At 35.3% G+C, this 25,199-nt stretch overlaps 1 pseudogene; it reads left to right on the plus strand.

Moving 5' to 3' along the window:
- Window positions 1-25,199, plus strand: part of LOC138922910 (olfactory receptor 14A16-like) — a 120,730-nt pseudogene that overhangs the window by 1,254 nt on the left and 94,277 nt on the right.

The raw sequence follows: 25,199 nt of genomic DNA on the forward strand, positions 1-25,199 counted from the left end.
ATCTCTCTGCTTCTCTAACATGTATATAACATTATACATTGATTTATGACACTTTGTCTTATTCATTTTTCCTTTTTTTGTATTTAAAATTATCTGCAGTTCTAGATAAGTGTGTGAATTTAAGCATATATACTTACCATTTCTCTCTTTTAAAACCCAATTATTATGATGATAAACAACTGGATGTGTTATAAATTAAAAGACAGCAGGTGAGCAAAAGGCACAATGAGAAATGAAACAGTTCAGGATTCTTTGAAAGAAGGAATTTGGATAGAGAAATGTTCAGTTACTGAAATGGAGAAAAAGGACTTGGCACCTTGACAGTCTTCACGGAGGCAGGAGGAGGATTCTCCTCCAGAGACGTCAGAATTGAACAAGATCCACACAGTGTGTGATGTTTTAGTCTTAAATATTATTTTAGAGCCCAATGTTCCCAGACTTTAAAGGAAGTTTCCAACATGAAAGAGGAAGATACACAAATGTGCACACATACACACACAAACACACATGTGTATTCACACACACCCCACTCAAATATAAAGTGAGTTACACGTGATTGGGAACATGCAGAAAGACAACACATTTTTAAAAATCAGGATTCATATCTTTAAAGAAGTATGAAACATTATTATTCCACGATATATTATTAGATTAATTTAAAAAGTGTCAGATAATAAGAAAGGGTTTGCAAATTAAGAAATACATAATAATTGATCAAATGATTAAGTGAAAGTTTCAAAGACAAAGTGAAAAAATCTACCAGAATTAAAAGAATACAGCAACAGCAAAATAAAAAGATTGCCATTTTGAAAAGTTAGGATAATTAGAGAGTTAATACAGGGAAACCAGTGTATGCTTGTTATTCCTAGAAATGCAATTAGCAAAATAATAATGGAGTTCATATTATCAAAAAAACATTTTTCAGAATTGATATATATGATCCACCATATTCAAACATCATGAACAGAACACAGAAAAGTAAATGAGAAATATTTTATTGAAAGATATTTTCTTGAAAAAGCTAAATGTCTTCTTGAAAATACTTTCTGAAAATTGTCAACATTGCTGATAAATTTATGACCTGAAAAGTGCCTTGACGGAGTAAATAGTCATAATAATGAAAAGAACTATACAAAGAAATAGTAACTAAATTATCATTAGATTTTATTGTAGTTTATATTTTCATATTTTAGCAATATATGCTGGAAGATGAAACAACGCTGTCAACTTTGCCCCCCAGACCCAAAGCGGTATGTAACTATGTTGAAAGGATGGGAAATGGAAAAAGAGGTGGAAGTGGGTGGCATGCAGAGCAGGAAGGTTTCCATTCTAAACTGTCCACAAATAAAAATCTGTTAGAACTAATAAGTTCAGCAAAGTTGCAAGATACAAATTCAGTTGTATTTCCATACACTAGTAGCATACAATCCTAAGAAGAATATAAGAAAACAATTACATTTATAATATCATCAAAAAGAATAAAATACTTAGAAATAAACTTCACAATGAAAGCAAAAAATATGTGCACTGAAAATCATAAAAGATCCTAAAAGAAACTGAAGAAGAGACAAATAAACAGAAATGCATCCTGCCTTCATGGAATGGAAAACTTAATATTATTAGGATGTGGATACTACCATAAGTAACTTCAGATTCAATGAAATGCCTGTCATAATCCCAGTGAGATTATTTACAGAAGTGGAAAAATGTATCCTAAAATGCATATGAAATCTCAAGGTGCTCTGAATAGCCAAAATAACCATAAAAAGAATTGAAGAACTCATTATTTTCTCATTGAAAACTTACTAAAAAGCTATTATAATAAAAATAGTGTAGTATTGGCATAAAGACAAGCATAAACCAATAAAATAGAGATACCAGAAAAAAATCCTCACATGTGCGGTCAAATGTCAAATTTTTGACAAGGATCTCAAAACCATTCAATGGAGACATCTTTTCAACAAATAGTGGTGAGAAAACTGGATATCTAGATGCAAATAACGAAATTGTACCATTACTTTACACTATCCACAAAAATTAAAGGAACAGAAGAGCTAAATATAGAGCTAAAAGTATAAACTCTTAGAAGAAAACAGAGGAAACATTTCATGATATTGGATTTACCTGTGCTTTATTGACTATGATGCCAAAGCATGTAAAACAGTAGAAATATAGATAAACTGGACTTCATCAAAATAGAAAATTTCTGTGCATCTAAGAATTTTATCAGCAGAGTGAATCAGCAACCCACAGATGGAAAAATATTTGCAAAATATACATCTGATAAGGGATTGTTACAGGGAATATGTAAAGAACTCCTACAACTCAACAACAGAAAATTAATTTAAAAATTAAAATTTAAAAAGAGTGGAGAGTAAAAGAGCAAGTAGGAAGCAACATTAAGATTACCCTGGGTGCCATGTAACCACTCTTCTTTCATGGGAAAAAATATAATAAAAGAGCAGGAACTAGAAAAGGCTATCCATTGCAATCTTTATTGAGGATGTGGACCATTAAGTGTTAGGTTTATTCTTCAAGTTTCACTTGAGCACATCCAAAGCACACTGCAATGTGAGTAGTCCCTACCTCTTCTCATGACCCTCACCTCACTTTGCATCTAGAGAGCACATTTATGGATCAGCTCCGAAACCACTTTCTGTTGTCAATTTCATACTCTACAATTCCTTCTGAACAGCATCGAAAACGTGCAGCCACTCGCTCAACCTCAAACTGCATTTCAGATCTTTTGCTTCTTAACTTAAAACTCTTACATGGATTACATCACTCATTTCTAAACTGCCACCTTAAATTCTAAGTGATTTCAATACAAATGGTAACCAACACTGCCAAAGTGGCTAACATTGAAATCGATACTTTTGTGATCACATAATGTCCTTGAATGACAGCACTTCTACATCTGAAGAATGTAATTCATGTTCCCTACACTGCTGTCAAGCAGTTTTGACTTGGCTTCAGTCTTCCCTATTTCCAGAGGATACATCACAGACTGTGGACACAATGCATCCTCTCTTCTTCAGTGAATATTCTTTATCCTGCAAATTCATGTTTTCTATAAATGTCTCGGGCCAATTATGGCCAAATAAACTCTTCTCACATTTGAAGTATCACTTAAATTCATATAAACTTTTATTGTATATTGTATCATAGAGTATCATAAGTATTTTCAATTATATTTCAGAATATGGTATTGTTGCATCTAGGCCCATGTATTATTCACCATAGTTCCAGAATGGTAGTTCATAGACAATATCATCATCTGCCTTTCTGTCAATTTTACCATATTTTATTGTCATTTCATGATCAATTGTTCACAAATAGATCAGTTCTGAGAAGTGTATAATACCACATTTTAGGTTTACAAAGAACTCATATCTGAAAAAAATGTGAACAAGTGTTCAAGCAGCCCATCCATTTCTTATTTTTAAGGATGAAATATTTATATATCTTATTCAAACCCACTATATTCAAATGGAATTTTCTTTTTGGAGTTCCCTGGTTAATGAGATGCCTGAATGTATCCATGGCTTATTATAAACAGAAGTACTTAATTCTGAATAAATCTCTCTTAAGCACTTGCTGAAGAGTTCCTCTTAAGTGGCTAATAAAGATAAACACACAATTAAGATTAATACCTTTATCTCCATACTTTCACAAACTCACTGGCTTGGTTAGCTGGCAGCAGTCCAACTGTCATAAAATGAACAAAGTCATTTTCTGTAAATTTCCTTGACTATTTTCCAAACAAACATACATATTAGACTTTCATCTCTATACTTGAAATTTTAGGTACCCCCAATGAAACTCAGCAGCAACAATGATTGTCGGGCTTCTTTACCTGGAGATTTAGTCTAATGCTCATTATTTTTTTTTTTTTTTTTTTTTTGGTATTCACTTGGGTATGTTCTCTGACGCTTGGAAAATGTAAGCTAAGTCACTAATTGCCCAGGATGGCTGTAAGCCATGTTTGGAGGAGTTCTGATAACTTCTTTAGATGTTTCCACAGGTGTGTTAAGGGTAAATTCAGTGGGGAAAAAAACAAATATATTTATTCACATTCTTCCAATATTATTACATCTCTAAAGTTTTATGGATCATATATTTCATACATTGTTGTTCAGTAAGTGCACAGTAAAGATGTGTCTGCATATATTATTTCCCAGTTTTGATTATATTGGCCTACAAATGTATTAAATTAAATGAAATTTAGTTTAATAAAAATGTATACATAAAACTTCTTAATGTATCACACATATGTGAGTTATATTTAATTTATTTTAGTTACTACATATTTTCCAATTATTTCCATTCTGTTGGAAAAACCCTTTAAACTATAAACAGTTCAACTTAATAATGAAAATAATGATAATACTCATTGGTATATTTATATTTGCAAACTATTTAATAAAACAATGCTATTGAAGAAAATAGCCTAATTGTTCTTATATTTCTCATGATTTCTAGTAACCAAGTTAATTACATCTTTTACTTGGGAAGGAATAATATTGGCCTGGTTAAAATTGTTTTTAAAATATTCGAAGTTTTGATTATACAGTGTCTCAGTGAAGACTTCTGTATATTCATTCTGTTTTGAGTTCTTTGGCCTTCCATGGATCTGGATGTTCTTTTCCCTCAGTTTTAGAAAGTTTTTTTGTCATTATTTCTTTAAATAAGCTTTCTGCCCCTTTCTCTTCATCTTCTCCTTCTCGGATTCCCACAATGCATATATTGGTGTACTTGTGGAATCCTGTAAGTTCTGTAACCCTTTTTCACTCTTTTTTATTTTTGTTCTGCTGACTGGGTAATTTCAGATGACCTGTCTTGAGCTCACTGACTCTGTCTTTTGTTTGATTAAGTCTAGTGTTCACACTCTCCAGTGATTTTTTCAGTTCAGTCATTGTGTTCTTCAGTTCTAGAATTTCTGTTTGGTACATTTCTCTCTCTAGTTTTTTTTTTACCATGGCATCTGGTTTATCTTAAGAGAAGAAAGAAGAGTGTGAAACATAAATAAACTCCTCAGCTCTTTTTTTTAATTTCTGTATTCAGCCGAGTTAAATTGTTCATAAAATCACACAGCTCTTAAATGAATAATCACATTTATATATTTTGAAAAAGAAGCCCCTTTCTGAAAAATGCAAGATTCAGATGACAAATATTTTCATAAAATTGTTTGAAAATATCTACAAAATCAGAAAAGAAAAAATTTCTATACTAATTTAATAGAATATGGATGTTTCAAGCCTTTATAAATTGACATATATATGTTGAGATTTTTTTTAATAAATCGAGTAATCTTGGAAAAGATTTTTTCTTTCCACAAATTATCATCCAAATGGTATGCAATCTCATTCAAAATCCCAATTTTTTGGTGGAAATTTATAAAATAATTCTAGTAATTATGTGGAAATACATTGGGCTAAGAATAACTGAGACATGCTTTGATGTGCAAATATTTTGAAGGTAGAACAAATACTCAGTAAGCAAGGTCTGGGCGTATGGAAAAGAAAAAAGCAAGCCATTCACAGTTAACAGTTAATGGCTCATATATATCAAATCATGTGGCTCATCATAAATATATACAATTTCTATTTGCCAATTGTACTTTAATAAAGCTGATGAAAAAAGGTGAACATAAGCATGTCCAATGACTGAGAACTTCCACTCCTAGGTCTTTTCCAACAGAATTTTTTAATAAAGTCTCCAAAGGACACGTACAAAATATTCATAGCAGCAACATTTGTAATAGTTAAATCCTACAATATTCACATATGTCTGTTAACAAAACTGAGTAAGTAAATAGAAGATAGTTACCAAATGGAGTATTCAGTAGCAATGTGAATTAATGATCTACAGATGTACAAATGACTGGAATGAATTTAACAGACATAATGTGAAGGAAAAGAAGACAGAAACAAAAAGGCACATGATATATGAATAAAACATTTACACGACAAAATTAATCTATGCAATCAGAAGTTGTAAAATGGACTACTCTTTGAGTGATAGATAATGAAAGAGAGCAAGGGGTAGCTGGTGAGGTTCTGGGACATGTCTGCTCACCAGTCAGGATGCCTGTTTCAGTGTTTCCTATTTGTGAAAATCTACCAAGTGTTTGTAAATCATATTTTAAGAATGCCTTTAAAGAAGAAAAATAACAGTTAATGGTCCATGGAAGGATAGTGAAAAAGATGATTCCAATATGATGATGGCATGTTTTATTTGTAGGATATTGGGATCTATGCAAGCAGAGAGGAAGGATACAGCTTCCTTGTGTAAATGACTCTTGATCTGAAACTTGAGATCAGTGAGAAATAAGAATTATCCAGTCAAAGAACTTTTTGTGAGGATAGTGGATAATATATTGAAGATAGAGGCCATTGTATACCTGATGCAATTCTGACTTGTCAAAACATTTCAGAGAACTCCATTCAATTTAGCATGAAGACAAGATAAAGTTTTAGGTAGGACATTGTACTGTATGTTGCTGCAAATGAGGGGGTTTACAAGCTAAAGGAGATAATTACTTACCATACTAAGGAGATTAACATGATCAATATATATTGTAGCTAAGAAATTCTAGGAGAAATTCAAGCCAGTCAGGATTGAAAGGGAGATAGAAGAAAAACAGGCTTGTGCTGGGAGACTGCAGTCATAATAACACAATCATCTCTAGATTCTCTTAGCTTATGAGAATGGCTATTGGGATCCTCCCCAAGAAGACACCATTCTGAAAAATATGAAAGACGCAGGAGCTTTGAGATACCAAAGGAAGTAAGAGAACTTCCTGTATTGTTGCCACCGTATTACATTCACTACTGAAATGTAGATATGGCCTTTCTACACAGCTCTGAGTCGCATTAGATCACCAGTCTTTAGAGGCACCAATAGTCACACATGAATTTCACAAACTTCATGATAGGTACTATCTCTCTGTGACCATTCACTGTGTCTACCCAAATAGAGTCATAGGAAGTGTTTGAGAATTAATCAGGAAATAGAGATTGAATCCTTTCTATTTTTCCAATCTCTCATATTTATTTCCCCAGACATTGTAACTAAGACAAACTCCTCACATATCCCTATATCTCACTTGTCACGGCTCATGTAAATAGATAAACGAAGAGCCACAGGAATTCTGGTTAAGCAGAAAGTCTAGAAATCATTTATCATCATTTTTTATCTGAGCTCGTTTGAGATGTCTTACAAAGCAAACACTTCCATATCTATGATAGAACCTAAATGCTTGCTTCCTTACTTGATGTACAGCTATGGCCAAGGCATATTTCTACACTATGCATTAGATTCTTTTTCTGCAGGATTTGACTTGGGAATGGGTCATTCAAAGAACCAGGGCAGGTGCACAGCCTCTAAGAGAATATGGATGCAACAGAAATAAACTCATGAAGTTTCTAGAGGAGCTCGTCACATGTTTCTGAGGCTGTCAATGGCACCCAGATGGGGCAACAGAGGTATCATCACAGGGCTCATCCTCAGGCTCATATTGGACGTTCTTCATGGTTGCAGTCTTTAGACAAGATGCACCTCTATTTCTGAAGATTCCATAAGTCTTTCAATCATTTTTAGTGTTATAATATTAGTTTATGTTGGACTGAATTTATTTCTCTTTTTCCGCTTAAGAACCCTAGCTAATAGTATTCGATTCCAAACTCCATTTTAATTCAGTTAGAAAATCTTGCTAGGAAATAGTCTAGTAAAGAGAGAAGGAGTACCTAGAGTAAGGCAGTGATAACAGGAATTGAAGAAGAGAGATCTTAAAAATGTTCAAGTAGAAAACATTTAGAAAATTTTATGACTGATTGGTTTATTGTAATGAAGAACAAAAGGCTTATGCTAACTTGCATTTGTCATTGGCTCACCATTTAGTCTGAAATATGACTTAATGTCCCTCACAATGTGTGAAGTGCTTAGTAAGTGTTTGGTCACTGGTCTTAAGCAACAATTGTCTTTTTAATATTTTCGTATATTTTAAAATATTTTTCAAATTTCCCCAAATTCTAGAAGCATGTAGTTAAGTTGGATGAAGTAAATCTTTCAACAACAAGCAACAATCTCGTTTTTTCACATTATTATGACATTTTCACCCTGTTCCTTGTGAAGAAATAATTCCACTTAATTTAAATTTGGAGAGAAGCAAGTTATAGCCAATTACTATTCTACAAGTCAAACTTCTAATAATTTAGTGTTCTAGTAAATGCTTAATTGACATGCATATAAAATGTCAAAAGTTATATCATCTATTCAAATCTCTCCCACTGTTGATGGAATGCAAATTGACATAGTCATTATGAAAATCAGTTAAGGTTCCTCAAAAAATTAAAAATAGACCCACCATATGGCCCAGAAATTTCACTTTTGTGTGTATATCCAAAGGTAATGAAGTCATTGGCTTGAAGAGGTATCTGCATGCCCATGTTCATTGTACCATTATTCATAAAAACCAACACATGGAAACAATCTGAGTGGTTATGGATGGATGAATGGATAAAGAAAATGTGGTAAATATAAATACAGTGAAATGTTATTCTGCCTTAGAAAAGAAGGAAATCTTGTCACTCACTGTGACAACATGGACGAACCTGAAGGATGTTATGCTAAGTGATATAAGGAAGACACAGGAAGAAAAATACTGCATGTCCTCACTTATATGTGAAATATAAAAAAGTCAAACTCTTAGAAGCAGAGGGTGAAATGATGTTTACCAGAGGATGGACTATGGCGGAAATGGGGAAATTTAGTTAAAGGATATGTAACTTCAGATATGCAGGATAAAAAGTTCTGGAGCTCTAATGCAGAATAGGGTGACTATAGTTAATGGTGCTGAATTATATAGCTGAAATTTGCTAAGCAACTAGGTCTTAGCTGTTCTCAACAACAAAAATTAACTATGTAAGGTTGTGGATATGTCAGTTAGCTTCACTGTGGTGATGGTTTCACAATGGATATGTATATCGAATCATCCTACTGCACAACTTAAAACAGTACAATTTTATTAGTCAATTACATTCAATAAGGGTAAAAAAATGTAAATTATTATACAAATAAGTAAAACATTTGGTTCCAATTAGATCGGGTCCATCCTAAGTCATTTATTGTTCTTTGGTCTTAATTTACTAATTTTGAGAGATAAAGAATTGTAGAACTGGTATGCTGAATGGCATCATGTTTATGCATTTTCCATTTTCATTTATACATGTTAGTTAAGCCCCTTTGCCCACGAGTTAGTGGAAAATCCATTCCTTTAGTATTGCTGAAAAGAGAGGTTCACAAAGATAAACAAAAATGATGCCTTAGAATATACAATTATTATGTGAAACTTTAATTTTTTTAATTTTCTAGATTAATTTTAGTTCCTTCACTCTAGACATGGAATATCAGTTTTCTTCATGACAAGTATCCAGAAATCAGTCCTAAGGACAAAGAAATATGTAATCTAAATGACAGAGAATTCAAAATAACTGTCATCAAAAAACTTAACAAGTTAAAAGAGAACGTAGAGAAATATTTCAGTGTGTTCAGGAGCTACTTCACAAAAGAGATTGAAACTATGAAGGAGAATCAATAAGAAATAATAGAGATGAAAGACACAATGGAAGAGATAAAACAAAATATGGATTCCCTGAATGCTCAGGTGGACATCATAGAGGAACGAATCAGCATAATTGTGGATAGACATGTTGAAATGCTCCAAACAGAGGAGGAGAGAAAACTAAGACTTAAAAGAAACGAAGAAAGTCTCTGAGAAATGTCCATCTCAATTAGGAAATGCAACATAAGAATTACAGGTATTCAAGAGAGAGAAGAGAAAGTGAATGGAGCAGAAATCTTGTTCAAAGAAATAATAGCAGAGAACATCCCAAACCTAGGGAAGGAGATGGAAATCCATGTGAAAGAGGCTACCGGATCTCCTAAATATGTCAATGTAAAAAGATCTACTGCAAGGCATATAGTAGTAAAACTAGCAAAAGAGAATGACAAAGAAAAAATACTAAAGGCAGCAAGGTAGAAAAAATAACCTAAAAAGGAACTCCTACCAGGCTTTCAGTGGATTTCTCTGAAGAAACCTTATAGGCTAGGACAGCCTGGAATGAGGATTTCAAATCTTTGGAGGACAAAAACTTTCAGCCAAGAATACTCTTTCCAGCAAAAATATCCTTCAGATATCATGGAGAAATAAAAAAACATTCCCAGATAAAAAAAAAAAGCTAACAGAGTTTATACCCATGAGATTCCCTCTAAAAGACATCCTCAGGAAGGTCCATTCCTCAAAAAAAAGGGAGAAAAGGGTTACAAAGCACAGAGTAAGGAGATAAACAGGTAGACAAAATCAGAAAATTGTAGCTATACATCAGAACAGGATGGCAAATACTCAAGTATAACATTAAAGATGAAGAGAGAGAAAACACCAAAACCAAAGATAATCTTGTCATTTTAATCACAAACTCACAACACAAGATGGAATAAGTTGTGAGAAAAACAATTTAGGAGGGGAAGATGAAATGGACTGAATCCGTTTAGTCTAATGAAATAAGAGGCCATGAGAAAATGGAGTATCTTATCTATGAGGTTTTGAATACAAAATTCATGGTAACAATGAAACAAAAAAGCAGAATGGAGACACAAATAATAAATCAGAAGAAAACAAAAAAACACAACATAAAAAACTACATAACTCAATTGGTAGGCCAAAATACACAGGACAAGAAACAAAGGAAATGCAGGAGATCTGATAAATGAGTGATAAAATGGCAGCATTAAGCCCTCATATATCAATAATCACCCTAAATGTAAATGGATTGAATTCTCCAATAAAAAGACAGAGTGGTGAGATGGATTAAAGAACGTGACCCAACAATATGCTGCCTCCAGGAAACAGATCTCAGCTCAAATGATAAACACAGGTTCAGACTGGAGGGATGGAACATGATATTCCAAGCTAATGGCAAGCAAAAGAAAGCAGGTGTTGCCATACTTAAATCAGACAAAGAAGACTTCAAGATAAGGCAGGTAAAGAGAGACAAAAGAGGGCAGTATATAATGACTAAAGTGACACTTCACCAAGGCGATATGACACTTATAAATATCTATGGCCCATAGAGAGGTGCCACCAAAGTAGATAAAGCAACTATTAACAAACATAAAAGAAGATATTAATAATAACACAATAATAGTAGGGGACCTCAACACTACACTCATATAAATCAATAGATCACCCAGACAGAAAATCAACAAGGAAACCGTGGAATTAAAGGAAAAGCTAGACCAGTTGGATTTAATATTCATATATGGAACACTCCATCCAAAAGCAGTAGAATACATACTCTTCTCAACTGCGCATGGAACATGCTCAAGGAGAGACCATATGCTGGGAAACAAAGATGAGCCTCAATAAATTAAGAAAATTGAAATAATAACAAGCATCTTTTCTGATCACAATGCTATAAAGCTAGAAATTAATTACAAGAAAAAGTCTGAGAAAGGGACAAAGATGTGGAGACTAAACAACAGGCTATTGAACAACCAATGTATCATCGAAGAAATTACGGGAAAAATAAAAAAACATCTGGAGGCAAATGGAAATGAAAACATACCATACCAACTCATATGGCATGCAGCAAAAGCCATATTAAGAGGGAAATTCATCACACTACAGGCTTGCTTTAACAAACAAGAAAAATCTCAACTAAGTAATCTCAAAGTAATCCTAAGTCAATCAGAAAAAAGAAGAACTGACAAAGCCCAAAGTCATCAGAAGGAGAGAAATAATAAAAATCAGAGCAGAGATAAATGCTATTGAATCAAAGAAGGCAGTAGAAAGGATCAATGAAACAAAGAACTGGTTCTTTGAGAAGATAAACAAAATTGACAAACCCCTAGCCAGACTTACAATGAAAAAAAAGAGAGAAAGCTCAGATAAATAAAATTAGAAATGAAAGAGGAGAAATAATAACAGATACCATGGAAACCAAACGGATTATAAGATAATAATATGAAAAGCTATATGCCAACAAAATGGACAATATAGAGGGAATGGATAAATTCTTCATCTCTTACAACCTCCCAAAGCTGAATTAGGAAGAAATTGATAATCTGAGTAGACCAATCACAAGGAAAGTGATTGAAACTGTAATCAAAAGCATCCCAAAGAATAAAAGCCTGGGATGAGAAGCTTCCCTGGGGAATTCTACCAAACATTCAGAGAGGATTTAATACCTATCCTTCTCAAGCTATTCCAAATAATAAGGAGGATGGAACTCTTCCTAACATATTCCATGAGGCCAACATCACTCTGATACCAAAGCCTGACAAGGACAGCACAAAAAAGGAAAACTACAGGCCAATATCATTGAAGAACATAAATGCAAAAATCCTCAACAAAATATTGGCAACCGAATTCAGCAATACATCAAAAGGATCATACATCACGATCAAGTGGGATTCATATCAGGGACACAGGGATGGTTCAACATCCACAATCAATTAATGTGATACACCACGTCAACACTGAGGAATAAAAACCACATGATCATTTCAATAGATGCAGAGAAAGCATTTGACAAGACCCAACAGTCACTTATGATAAAAACTCTTAAGAAAATGGGGATAGAAGGAAATTACCTCAACATAATAAAGGTCATTTATGACAAACACATAGCCAACATCATACTCAATGGCCAAAAACTGAACACCATCCCCCTGAGAACAGGAAGAAGGCAAGGATGTCTACTATCACCAATCTTATTCAACATAGTACTGGAGGTTTTGGCCAGAGCAATTAGGCAAGAGAAAGGAATGAAAGGAATCCAAACAGGGAGTGAGGAATTGAACCTCTTGCTGTTTCCAGGTGACATGATCTTATATATAGAAAACCCTAAAGGACCCGTCGGGAAACTAATAGAAATAATTAGCAACTACAGTAGAGTTGCGGGATACAAAACTTACAAAACTTGTTTGCATTTCTATACTCTAATAACGAACTTATGGAAAGAGAAATCAAGAATATAATTCCATTTATAAATGCAACAAAAAGAATAAAGTATCTAGGAATAAATTAAACCAAGGAGGTGAAGGGCTTATGCAATGAAAACTATAAGACATTATTGAAAGATATAGATGATGACATAAAGAGATGGAAAGAGATTCCATGCACATGGATTGCAGGAATAAGCATAGTTAAAATGTCCATACTACCCAAAACAATCTACAGATTCAATGCAATCCCAATCAGAATCCCAATGACATTCTTCATGGAAATAGAACAAAGACTCTTAAAATTCTTATGAGGCCAACTAAAGACTCCGAATTGCTACAGAAATCCTGAAGAAAAAAAGAGCAAAGCTAGAGGCATCATAATCCCTGACTTCAAGATGTACTAAAAAGCCATAGTGATCAAAACAGCATGGTACTGGTCCAAAAACAGGCACACAGATCAATGGAACAGAACTGAAATTGCAGAAAGAAAACCGCATATCTATGTACAGCTAATCTTTGACAAAGGATCCAAGAACATACAAGGGAGAAAAGATAATCTCCTCTACAAATGTGTTGGGAAATCTGGACTACCACTTGCCAATGAATGAAAGTAGACCATTATCTCACAGCATACACAAAAATAAACTCAAAATGAATCAAAGACTTGCGGATAAGTCCTGAAACCATAAAACTCCTGGACGATCATATAGGTCGTACACCCTTTGACATAGAATTTAAAAAGAGCATTTCAAATACCATGTCTTCTCAGACAAGGGAAACAAAATAAAAAATAAACAAGTGAGACCTCATCAGGCTAAAGAGCTTCTCCAAGGCAAAAGAAACTAGGATCAAAACCAAAAGACAACCCACCAATTGGCAGAACATTTTTGCAAATCACATATCCCACAAGGGGTTAGTCTCCATAATATAACAAACTCATACAACTGGGCAACAAAAAAACAAACAGCCTGATCAAATAATTGGCAGAGGATATGAACAGACATTTTTCCAAAGAAGATATACAGATGGCCAACAAACACATGAAAAGATGTTCAGCATCATTAATCATCAGGGAAATGCAAATCAAAACTACACTAATATACCACCTTACCCCTGTTAAAATGGCTATAATCACTAAGAGTAAAAATAAGAATTGTTGGAGAGGGTGTAGAGAAAAGGGAACCCTCATACACTGCTGGGGGGAATACAACCTCGTGCAGCCACTATGGAAAACAGTATGGAGATTTCTCAAAATACTAAAAGTAGAAATACCATATGACCCAGCTATCCCACTAATGGGTGTTTAGCCAAAGAAATTGAAATCAACAATCCAAAGTAACATATGTACTCATATGTTCTTTGCAGCACTATTCACAATAGCCAAGACAAGGAAGCAACTTAACCACCCATTGACAGATGATTGGATAAAGAAGATGTGGTATATATATGCAATGGAATACTACTCAGCCATAACAAAAAAAAGGTGAAATTGTCCCATTCACAGCCAAATGGATAGACCATGAGGGCATCATGTTAAGTGAAATAAGCCAGATAGAGAAAGACAAACACCAGATGATTTCACTCATATGTGGAATATAAACAAGCTATGGACAAAGAAAACAGTTCAGTGGTTACCAGGGGAAGGGAGGTGGGGGCTGGGCACAGGGGGTGAAGGGGGACACTTATATGGTGATGGGCAAGAAATAATGTACAACTGAAATTTCATAATGATGCAAATTATTATGAACTCAATAAAAAACAATTAATAGCTATTGTCAATAGCTATTAGTCAAATATAGTCAAATAACAGCTATTGCTCTTACTTTCTTAAAAAGTCTCCCTTTCCCCAAAAATACCTGTTCTAACAAAACCAAATAAAAGAAATCTATTTATAAACATTTATTCAGCAAATGTTTCCTGAATACCAACCATGTGCTAGGCACCACTTCCCACGCCAAGAACAAGAAAAGAAATGACAGGCACCACTTTCTATTCTAAACCATGAAGACCTCAGGAAGGAGCTAGAGCGTGACTACAAAGCCCATTCATTTAGTAGAAGAAATACTTTTTTCCTGTTCTTTGGCTTATTGGACCTTCATTCCTTGAAAAGAAAAGCAGTGGAGATTTACAGAAATATGATCGTCAGATAAAGTGGTAGGATGCTATACTGAAAGTGCCTCCAAGTCTCTATCTTTAAAGCGTACCTATCAGCCCCTTATTAAGTTTCTCCACTAAATAGGTGATCATTTGAAAAGTACCAACAATGACGTTATATTAATACCTTCTCCCCTCGTCCCCTGAAGGGCCAACAGCTTGCTACTTGGAGTCTAATACTTTTTCTACCACTTTCCCAAGATTCACTTCAATTAGAGAAAAAATGCAATCGACCATGTGCAAGGCGCTGTGTCGTGTGTTTTGGCAGCTGAGTAAGAAGTCTCCGCCCTCCCACAGCTCACCACACCGAATGGCAATGTGCACATGCACCCCCCTCTACGCTGCTTCCTGCTTCAAAAGGAGCCGCAGTTCGTGATACCACCAGGATGCATGGGAAATTACCATGCATTTTTCATAGTATATATTTTATGTAATTTATCTGAGCCCACTTAGTAACTGGAGAATAAAACTTTAGAAAGTTAAGAAAACCAGAACAAGAAATATATTCAACAAACCAAATGAGACATATTTGTTGATTACTTTATTTTTCCCCAATTAGGTTTGAGGGGACTTTAGATGAAAACACGTTTCTGCATTTTAAGGAATGTACATAAAAGAAAACAGAGGACAAAAAACAATTAACGCATTTTAACCTTATGCCCTAATCTACTTTTTAACTAAGAGAGTGACTCCTAAGAACATCTGACTGTGTGCCCTCCTGTCAGTTTGCTGTGAAGTGTTTACGGGCAGCAGGGTTTCTCTTCTAACTTTGACCATCCATCTCCTCCTAGGACTGCCCTAAATGAAACTAACACATGGTGTGCTATGCGTCACGCAACTTAGTGTCACATTAGCTGGCCATGCATTCCTTGCTCAGAGCATCATACGCTGGGGTGGAAGTAGTTTCTCTGTCCACCTACATGTCCTATCAGGCATATTAGAGCTACCCTCTATCATGGAGTTCTACAGATGAGATTAGTAGATACAAAAACCGCATCACCCAGGATGTGAGACACAGGCGTACTCTCAAACTGCGAATATTCTTTGACTCAGCAGGTCCACTTCTAGGAATTTATCCCACAAGATTACCTATGAACAAGGTTATGCACTGCAGCATTGTTTCTAGCAGAAAAAGATAGTAAAGACTCCATTTCTCAACCTCCCTTGCCTTCAGATGCCGCCGTGACACTAAGTTCTAGATAACAAAATGACTGTAAGTGTTGGGAAGCAGCAGCTTCTAGAAATCTTCCTGTAAAAAGGCTGGTGTGTAACTTTTGCCCCTTCTTGCATCCTGCAGCTTGGAATGGGCTGCAGTAGCTGGAGATCCAGCTAGGTCAGAGGGCGAGGGCAACACAGGGTGCAGCAGTAATAGGACAGACAGAGCCAGGCAGTCAGAACAAAGCAGGGAGGAGCGAAGCTGGGCTAGAAGGCGCTGTCTCTTGACAGCAGCGTTTTTATACACGTACAATTGGCAAGACTCCTCCAACGGTCCGCTTAATATTTGTACGTTTTATTATACTCATTATGCCTCAAAACACAGAGAGAGAAACACCACAAGTGCTATCCCAGCCCTAGATCACCTATCTGAACTTTTATAGAAGGAAAAACTGTGGTTTAAGCCAATGTTCATTTAGGTTTTCTATCACTAATACACGCTTCATATACAGACATCTAAGGAAAAAGCAAGTAAAAAAGGCAAGATGACAGTATGGAGAATATGCTACTATATATATTTTTTAATGTAGGAAGAATAGAATTGGTTGCCTCAAATGACTGGAAAATTGTGCCCGAGGGACAGAAGACAGAAGAAAACACCATTTTTTACACCTTTTGCATTTTGAACCATGTGAACATGTTAGCTACTCAAAAGATAAATGTTCTTTAACCCTATTAAATATTCCATTTAATTTTTCTTTAAATTTTGGCATATGAAGATTTTAATGCTTTGAAGACCTATATATCGGCTTTAGTTTCAAGACGATCCCACACTGAGCTGATTATAAGAACCACGAGAAACAAATAGTGACAAAAGAATAAAGAAGCACTGGAAGGGAGAAAAGAGTAAGGAGAGTGCTCAGAATTCTTCCTTCGAGGGAAAAAGGCAAGAAAACATTTTAACCAAAAAGAGAAGAACTGGGATCATTCTACTGCTAGACATATGTACTATATTTCTTTTAATTTCTCATTATCTTCTTTTAAGGGAGAACAAACAAAAAGAGCTAGATAAATCAAAAGGCCAACAAAGCTTTTCTCTGATTAGCTGAAGCAATCATACAAAAGGATCTTTCTTGCTGGAAGAGTTACAAATGGTAACATGAAAGTCTGTGAATCAGATTATAAGTTGAAATAAAATGAGAATTTCTGAGAAATTTATAAAATTGACCTTAGATAGTTTTCTTTTCTCGACACTATTTTAAAATTTGCATTTTTAAACTCTATTATCTTTTTCATGGTATAAACAATGCAACCAAAAGTTACTGGAAATCTATCTACTTTTAAACAGGCCATTTAATTTTGTGTCAGCTGCCCAAGACTTGGCCTACAGATACATGTATTTTTGTGTATTATTAGTGTATATGCTTTATATTCAATTTTCACACACTTATTTCTATGTAATGATAAGTAAATTGAAGAAAATTAAAAAATTCATTTTAGAAATATCCATAAAACTTTGTATTTTCACTTTTAAAATGTAATTTGGTGAGAAAGCCTTACTTCCCACTCCAATGCTGGAGGACGTCTCTGTGCATCGTGGGCTAGAGGCCGCCAGCCATCTACTGACCCACCTCAATCACAGCCAAGGTCTGAAGTGAGAATACAAATGTTTAAACCCAGAAAGGAGACATCACCTACATCCTCTGGCTGATAACAGTACAAACATCAAATTGTTTCTAATAGGGTTGGGGGGTTACAAACAAAACCACCAATCCTTTCGAAATTCCTGGTAACTAGTGTGGAAATTTCATTTGGGGCCTCTGGAACACAGTAGGCATGGACAATAACCATGAACCCCTTCAAAGTAAATGCTCCTGAGGGTAAAGACTGCATTTCTCAATACAGTTCTTTGCATTATCCTACAAAGTGGAATTTTTGCAATACGCACCAAATGAACACTCAAAAGCAGAAGGCTCAAAGAAGGCAGAGTTAACATCTGGTGAATACACTGAACACTAACAGTTTAGAAACAAACACAATGCACAAGGAAATAAAATTAACGAAGCTTTGTTTCTCTGAAAAGATGTCTATTCTATAAGCACACAATACAAATGGCATATTTCTTAAAGAAAACTGAATAATTACACTGAGGTTTACTAATGAAAGCTTGACATGATTTTCTTCTAAAGGGGAAAAAATACTAGGTTTGTACCTGCCGAGAACATTACATTGAATTCACATTGAATCTTCAAGAATAGTGGTGTTGCTACTTTAATAAACCAATAAAGATAACATCCTTTGCAAGTAGAAAGGTGGGAAATTAGGCTCATTATTTTTTGAAAGAAAAGATAAAGATTAATTTTCTCCTAACTTCTAAATTATGAATTTGGAAGGGAAAAAAGGGACTAATCAAACAAATTTCCTATAGTATTCTCCAAGAGTACTAAATAAACAGCATAAACACAAGACAAGGGTTACTAAAATTTGATTCTAACACATTTTTACTGGATTCTACAGGAAACAAAGACTTGTAACTGTCAGACTAGTCCTTAAAGGACTTACTCAAGAAGTCAAAATCTCAAGACTTTTAACAAGAATTCCCACTGGATTACATGACTGTGGTCAAGAAGTAACATGTGTTTAAATCAGAGCCACTAAACAAGAGAAAGATTCAATAAGTGTTTAGTGAAGGACGTTCTTCCAAACCCTGGAGACACATGAAAAGACATCTAATAAAATGAAACTGTAATATTTAAGTTCAACAAATGAGTTGGTAAGCAGAGTTTAATCTCCAAGACTAATGATATCTTTAAATAGACATGCTCCCCTTCTTTTATGAGGCTTAAAAGCAGGGGAAATCCATGAGACATTCATAAAGGAACAATTCATAAAAGAAGTTTTACAACTCCTCATTCTCTACTAAAATAGGATAATTAAAATTCAAGTAGGATATAAAAAGTAGACTCACAAAAAAAACAAGATAACATCTGCAGTAAAAATCAAGTAGTGTTTTGGTAATATACTGTAGAGGAGGAAGACGTTTGCTTTACCCATTCTGGGTCCTTCTGGTTGGACAACGAATTGAATTCACATGAGACAGAATAAGAGGAGAAAATTAAACAAAGCTTTACAGCATGTATACATGGCTCAGGCAAACTGAGTGACTCGCCAAAATGGCAGACACTCTCACCTTAAATACCACCCTCAGCTAAAGACAAAGGAGGATGCTGGGGGTGGGGAGAATCAGTTATGGGAGATTGCCAGACAAATCCAGTAAATAAGAGTCAGTTTATTATGCAGATCTAAGTCCTTGCCTTCCACATTGATGAGAGTTTCTAGAGATAAGGTCACCCCCCTTCTTCCTGGTACACAGAGGGAGACACCTTTACAGATGGAGATTTCCTTTACAAATGTAAATGTCTCTTACAAAGGGTTAAATTCTGCTTTTCAGAGTTTCTCTCATTTCTGCAGCTTTTAAAAGTAGCCAGCCCAAAATAATCCTCAGGCCAAAGAGAGGTACCTTGGAGTGGCCAATTCCAGTCCTCCACAATACCCAAGAATACTTCTAGGTAATTGAGAACATTTGTAATACAGAGGCTAAGCCCCTAGGTCAAATAAAGAGAGAGAATAAAGTAACTTGTTTTTAGATTCAGAAATAAAACTATAACTAACATGGCTAAAGTTTACACTCAAATTTCAAGATCATCAATTTTTTTAAAAAAGCAGTAGTTCTAAAATGTTTTATACTGTATTTTTGTGTCAAAATATTTTATACAATAGTCTTAAAAATATATGCAACTAGAATGTAAACTTATGTTTTAATTTGAGGAAAAGTTACAACCTCCTGATAATAAAACAAAAATGTGAACTTTCCAGAGAAGTCAGTATGTATTTGGACTTTAATAACAAATATTATTAATGATATTTGCCAAAAAGGGAGGAAAATCCCACAAGGTGTTAAATGATAATAAGACAAAGGAATAAATTCTTAATTAGACTGCTACTTGCCCAAGAATATATAAGAGCTGTAAAATAGTGCTAAAAGAAAAAGTGACAGAAGTTAACTAATGCACTTACCATAATATCTGACATATAAAGCATACTGCATTTTTTAAATTAAATGAATAATAATTAAACAGGCTTTGAAACTTCACAAGTTAAAAACGTTGGTGTATAGCTATTTCATCAAGTTAACCACATAACATGTTAAATAAAACACAGGCAAAGGAAATGCCAAATGAAAGCCTTCTTGAAGCATAAAGCTATGTGCCTTCTTTGGACTTACTTTCAGGATTCCTTTTCATAGTCCTCTCAGCCGTATCCCAAGGGCACTGAAATCCCGTGATGACGGTGGAGCCCTGCATCCAGCAGACTGCCTGAACCAGAGAACCTCCCCCATGGCTAGAGTGCGGGGCATGGAGAGGGTACGGAAGCCCTCCAGACGGTAACCCCGACGCTGAACGTGAAGTAAAATCGCTCACCCTGCTTTGGAAACCAGTTTGCCTCTCCTGGTCCCTGGACAGTAAAGCAAATGTGTCCTCGGAGACTTCCTTCTCAAACTCAGCTTTCATCTCCAGAAACTCCAGCTAGTCAATAATTCCCTATAGTAGTTCCAAGAGTCATTTTACAGCTTCAAATAGACTACAAACAAAATTAAAGGTCTTAATTTTCAAGCAAATGAACACTTTAATGCACAAATTCATACAACTGAATCTGCTGAAAGGTGTCTAAGTTAACCAGCAGAGTCAAAAACGAAACAGAATTTCAAAAAAATTAAAGCTGCAAATGTAAATAGCCCAAGTATGTCCCTAAAGATAAGGGGAAAAGGCTAAGCCTTTAATTATGTGTCTACAATTTTGGGACACAGACATAAGGCTTAGAATTTAGTAGGGGAGATAAAACCAACACACAGGAAACCGTTAGACAGCAATAAACAATGGTCTGCACTGAAGCGCTGGAGCGATAAGCGGCTGAGGACTCAACGTACTCGGTGTTGGGGAAATGGAAAGAACGCAGAGCGACTGGAGAGTCCATGGAGGGTTTGTGGGAACAGGCTTCTTAAAATGGACGATTCTATTTGGAGAAATGCAAAGGGGAGGACTGAGGAAACTGCCTGATTGAGCACCAGGTTTGCTGCAGGCAGACCCAGAGACATGCGAGAGGGAGGGATCGGATAGTCCGCCTTAGGAAAGTCTGAAAAGCTCCTTTTAAACGTGATGCCACAGAAACCTAGTGCAGGAGAGCAGCATCCCAGTGGAACTTTTGTCCGAGTAACCTGGAAAATGTACAGAAAGATGGAAGGGAGCCGGTAATGGATTTATGAAAACTATCACCAAGACAGTGACAGAAATCTAAACTCAGAATGATCGTGGGTCAAAATCCATGCTAATACAAACGCCACTAGCCACATGCAGCTTTGGAGCACCTGAAATACCACCTCTGAACTGAAATGAGATTTAACTGTAAAATGCGCATCAAATTTCAAAGGTTTTACATGAAAAAAAGAATATAAACTACCTGAATAACTTTTTATACTGATTGCATACTGAAATCGCGTTTGGGATATATTGTGTTAAATAACATATTAAAATTATTTTCAGCTGTTTCTTTTTACTTTTTTTGATGTGGCTAACTAGCAAATTTTAAATTACATGTAACTTGCCTTACATTTGTATTGAACAGCATTGCTCTATGGCTCTCTCAACTTCTCTGACTCTTCCAGTCACCATAACTTAACACAGTTTCAACATGTACCCATAAATATGCAAATATTTATGTTTTACATATATACATGTACCACTGCACTAATATATTTTATGTACAGAATAAAACATACACAAAAATAAATACTAAAAGGATGAGAAAAATAAACAAGTTATTCCAATATTTTTCTTCTTGCAGTCCAGTGAACCATGGCACACACTCCACATTGGAGGCCTAGGATGTTAGCAGAGAGACTGATCAGGAAAAGACAAATCCATATGAAAGATTCACTAAAATCTGGTGATCAGTTGACTCTGAGAGCAAAAGAGAGGGGGTGGACAAGGGACGACATGATGAACATCTGCTGCTTGCTGCTCAGCATCCAGGAGCCTCTGAAGTTCCCTTGGGCATCCACTCCTCTCCATCATGCTCTTTGGGTAGCAATGACCCCAGTTCCACTGGTAGGCCCAGCTGGCTAAACAATTAGCATATTCTTATTTGGCTTAGTGGTTGGTTCCGAAATGTCAATATAACCCAAAGTCAAGGAGATAAAGATGACGTTTGCTGGGCCTTCAGGGAAGAGAAATTCTCTTCCAGCAATTGTTCTTAAGCTGAGGCTCAACTCATCCCCCCACGGAGTTTAGGTATAAAATTTGGAGTGTCGGTAAACTCAGGTGAGGAGGAAAAAGTTATCTACTTACTTTCACTACCCTGTGACTGAAATTTAGCATTTCCTTCTATTGTGAATTCAGTCAACAGAATACAATAATATTAGCAATATCTGTCACTTTTTCACCAGTAGAAATCACAGGCATTTTTCTATCACACGGCCATTGATTGCAGACAACACCTCCAAGTAGTGATAATGTTCATCACTACTTGGAAATTATTAGACCCACACTAAATATTATTACTTAATAAATATGCACATATTATTATCTTATAATTTTTAAAAATATTTGATACCTATATTTTAATATGACTGGTTTTCTCTGTAGTGTTATGTATTTTATTTAAAATATTACTCAGAAAAGGGGTCCTATAGGCTTCAGACTCTGATGGGGTCTACAAAGCAGAAATGGTCAAGAGCCCTGCCTTCAGCTTCTGCAGAAGCACGCTCCTTCCCCTGCTCTGGACTTGAGAGCATGAGGATGTGGGGCTTGAGCTGCTGAAAAACATGCTGTGATCAAAAAGGGACCAACGCCACAGAAGCAGAGATCGTGAAACAGAGGAAAGAAAAGAAACTGGAGGTTCTGATCACATAAGTACAAGTGGATCAAGCTTCGCCTTTGGACCTTTCAGTATTGCAAGCCAGTAAATCTGAGTTGGTTTTCTGTTATATACACAACATAAAAAACTAAATGGTACAGTTGCTTTCAGTAGTTTCTAAGGAAACCAGAATAATACCCATGTCTTTGCATAGAAACAGCAACGTTAGAAAAGGTTTAATTAACTTTGTCACATGGATAGAACTTGGGGATATTTGTTTAGTTTTTCACAAACTGAGTGTACTGAAGACTCATCAATACTCACTCCAGTCTATTCTCACATGGACTTCCTGTTTTATAGAGGCTGGACAATTAAAAATTACACTTTCCAGATGTCCCTGAAGCTAAGGTTTCAATATGACCTAAGTGTGGCCAAGTGCACACACCTGCATAAGATATGGAGGGCAGAGAAGGTTTTGTAAACTACAGATGTCTTTCCACATGCTTTGCGTGAAGACTTGTCTTCTTCACATTGTCATTAAAATATCCAGGTCTGGCCAAAAGGGTTTAAAGACTTTGCTATCTTCTAAAAATCGTGAAATATTGAAAATCAAAATGACTGTCCTTATGCAGGATTGAAAATTTTCTAAAGAAGTTGGGTTCTCTTGAAAGGAAATTTCACACATAATTTGGAGACATGCACACCTCCAGGCAGATTCTTCATTTAGGGACATTTAGATGGTGAAAGATAGTAAGCCCCACCCCCAGAGAGAGTGTAATAAACCATTGTTAGATCTTATACTGTTATTAAAAAATATGTTTTACAGAAAGGATTGAACACGTAACATAAGGACATACCTCTGATTGTTCCAGAAGTAAACATGTCATCAGTTTGTGTCAAAAGCTCATCCTGACTGACCACACCTGCTGTGCTGCTTGTTCATCCTGTAATTATTGTTTATTTCTACAGGCCGGCTCTGCAGTTGTCACATCTGGTTATACGACAAGTTTGGAGTTTTAGTTTATTTTTGGCTGGGATGGCATGACAAAGTTTAATGCCTTCGATAAGCTTAACACTACAAATTTTTTGCAAATTTTTTATTGTGGTCTAAACAATTTATAACATTGTGAAATTTCACTAGTACATTAATATTTGTCAAATGCCATATAAATGTGCCCCCACACCCCTTGTGCCCAATCTCCCCACCTTCCCCCTGGTAACCACTAAATTTTTCTCATGGACTTGAAGTTTGTTTATATTCTACATATGAGTGAAATCATATGGTGTTTGTCTTTCTGTGTCTTGCTTATTTCACTTAACATGATATCCTCAAGGTCCATGCATGTGGTTGCAAATGGGACAATTATGTGTTTTTTTCTGGCTGAGTATTATTCCATTGTGTATATATATATATATATATATATATATATATATATATATATATATATATATACCACACCACCACACCTTCTTTATCCAATCATCAGTGTCAGTGGGCACTTGGGTTGCTTCCACATCTTGGCTAGGGGAATCATGCTGCAATGAACATAGGGGTACATAAGCCTCTTTGTATTGTTGATTTCAAGTTCTTTGGATAAACATCCAGTAGTGAGATAGCTGGGTCATATTGTAATTCTATTTTTAATTTTTTGAGAAATCTCCATACTGTTTTCCAAAGTGGCTGCACCAGTTTGCATTCCCAGCAGGAGTGGATGAGGGTTCCCTTTTCTCCACAACCTCTCCAACTTTTATTACTTTTTGTCTTGGTAATTATAGCCATTCTAATGGGTGTAAGATTATATCTAAGTGTAGTTTTGATTTTCATCTCCCTGATGATTAGTTATGTTGAGCATCTTTTCTTGTGCCTATTGCCCATCTGTATATATTCTTTGGAAAAATGTTCATGTCCTCTGCCCACTTGTTGATTGGGTTGTTTCATTTTTAGTAGCTCAGCTGTGTTAGTTCTTTAT

Source organism: Equus caballus, unplaced genomic scaffold (genome assembly GCF_041296265.1).
Source record: "Equus caballus isolate H_3958 breed thoroughbred unplaced genomic scaffold, TB-T2T haplotype1-0000019, whole genome shotgun sequence".
NCBI lineage: Eukaryota > Metazoa > Chordata > Mammalia > Perissodactyla > Equidae > Equus > Equus caballus.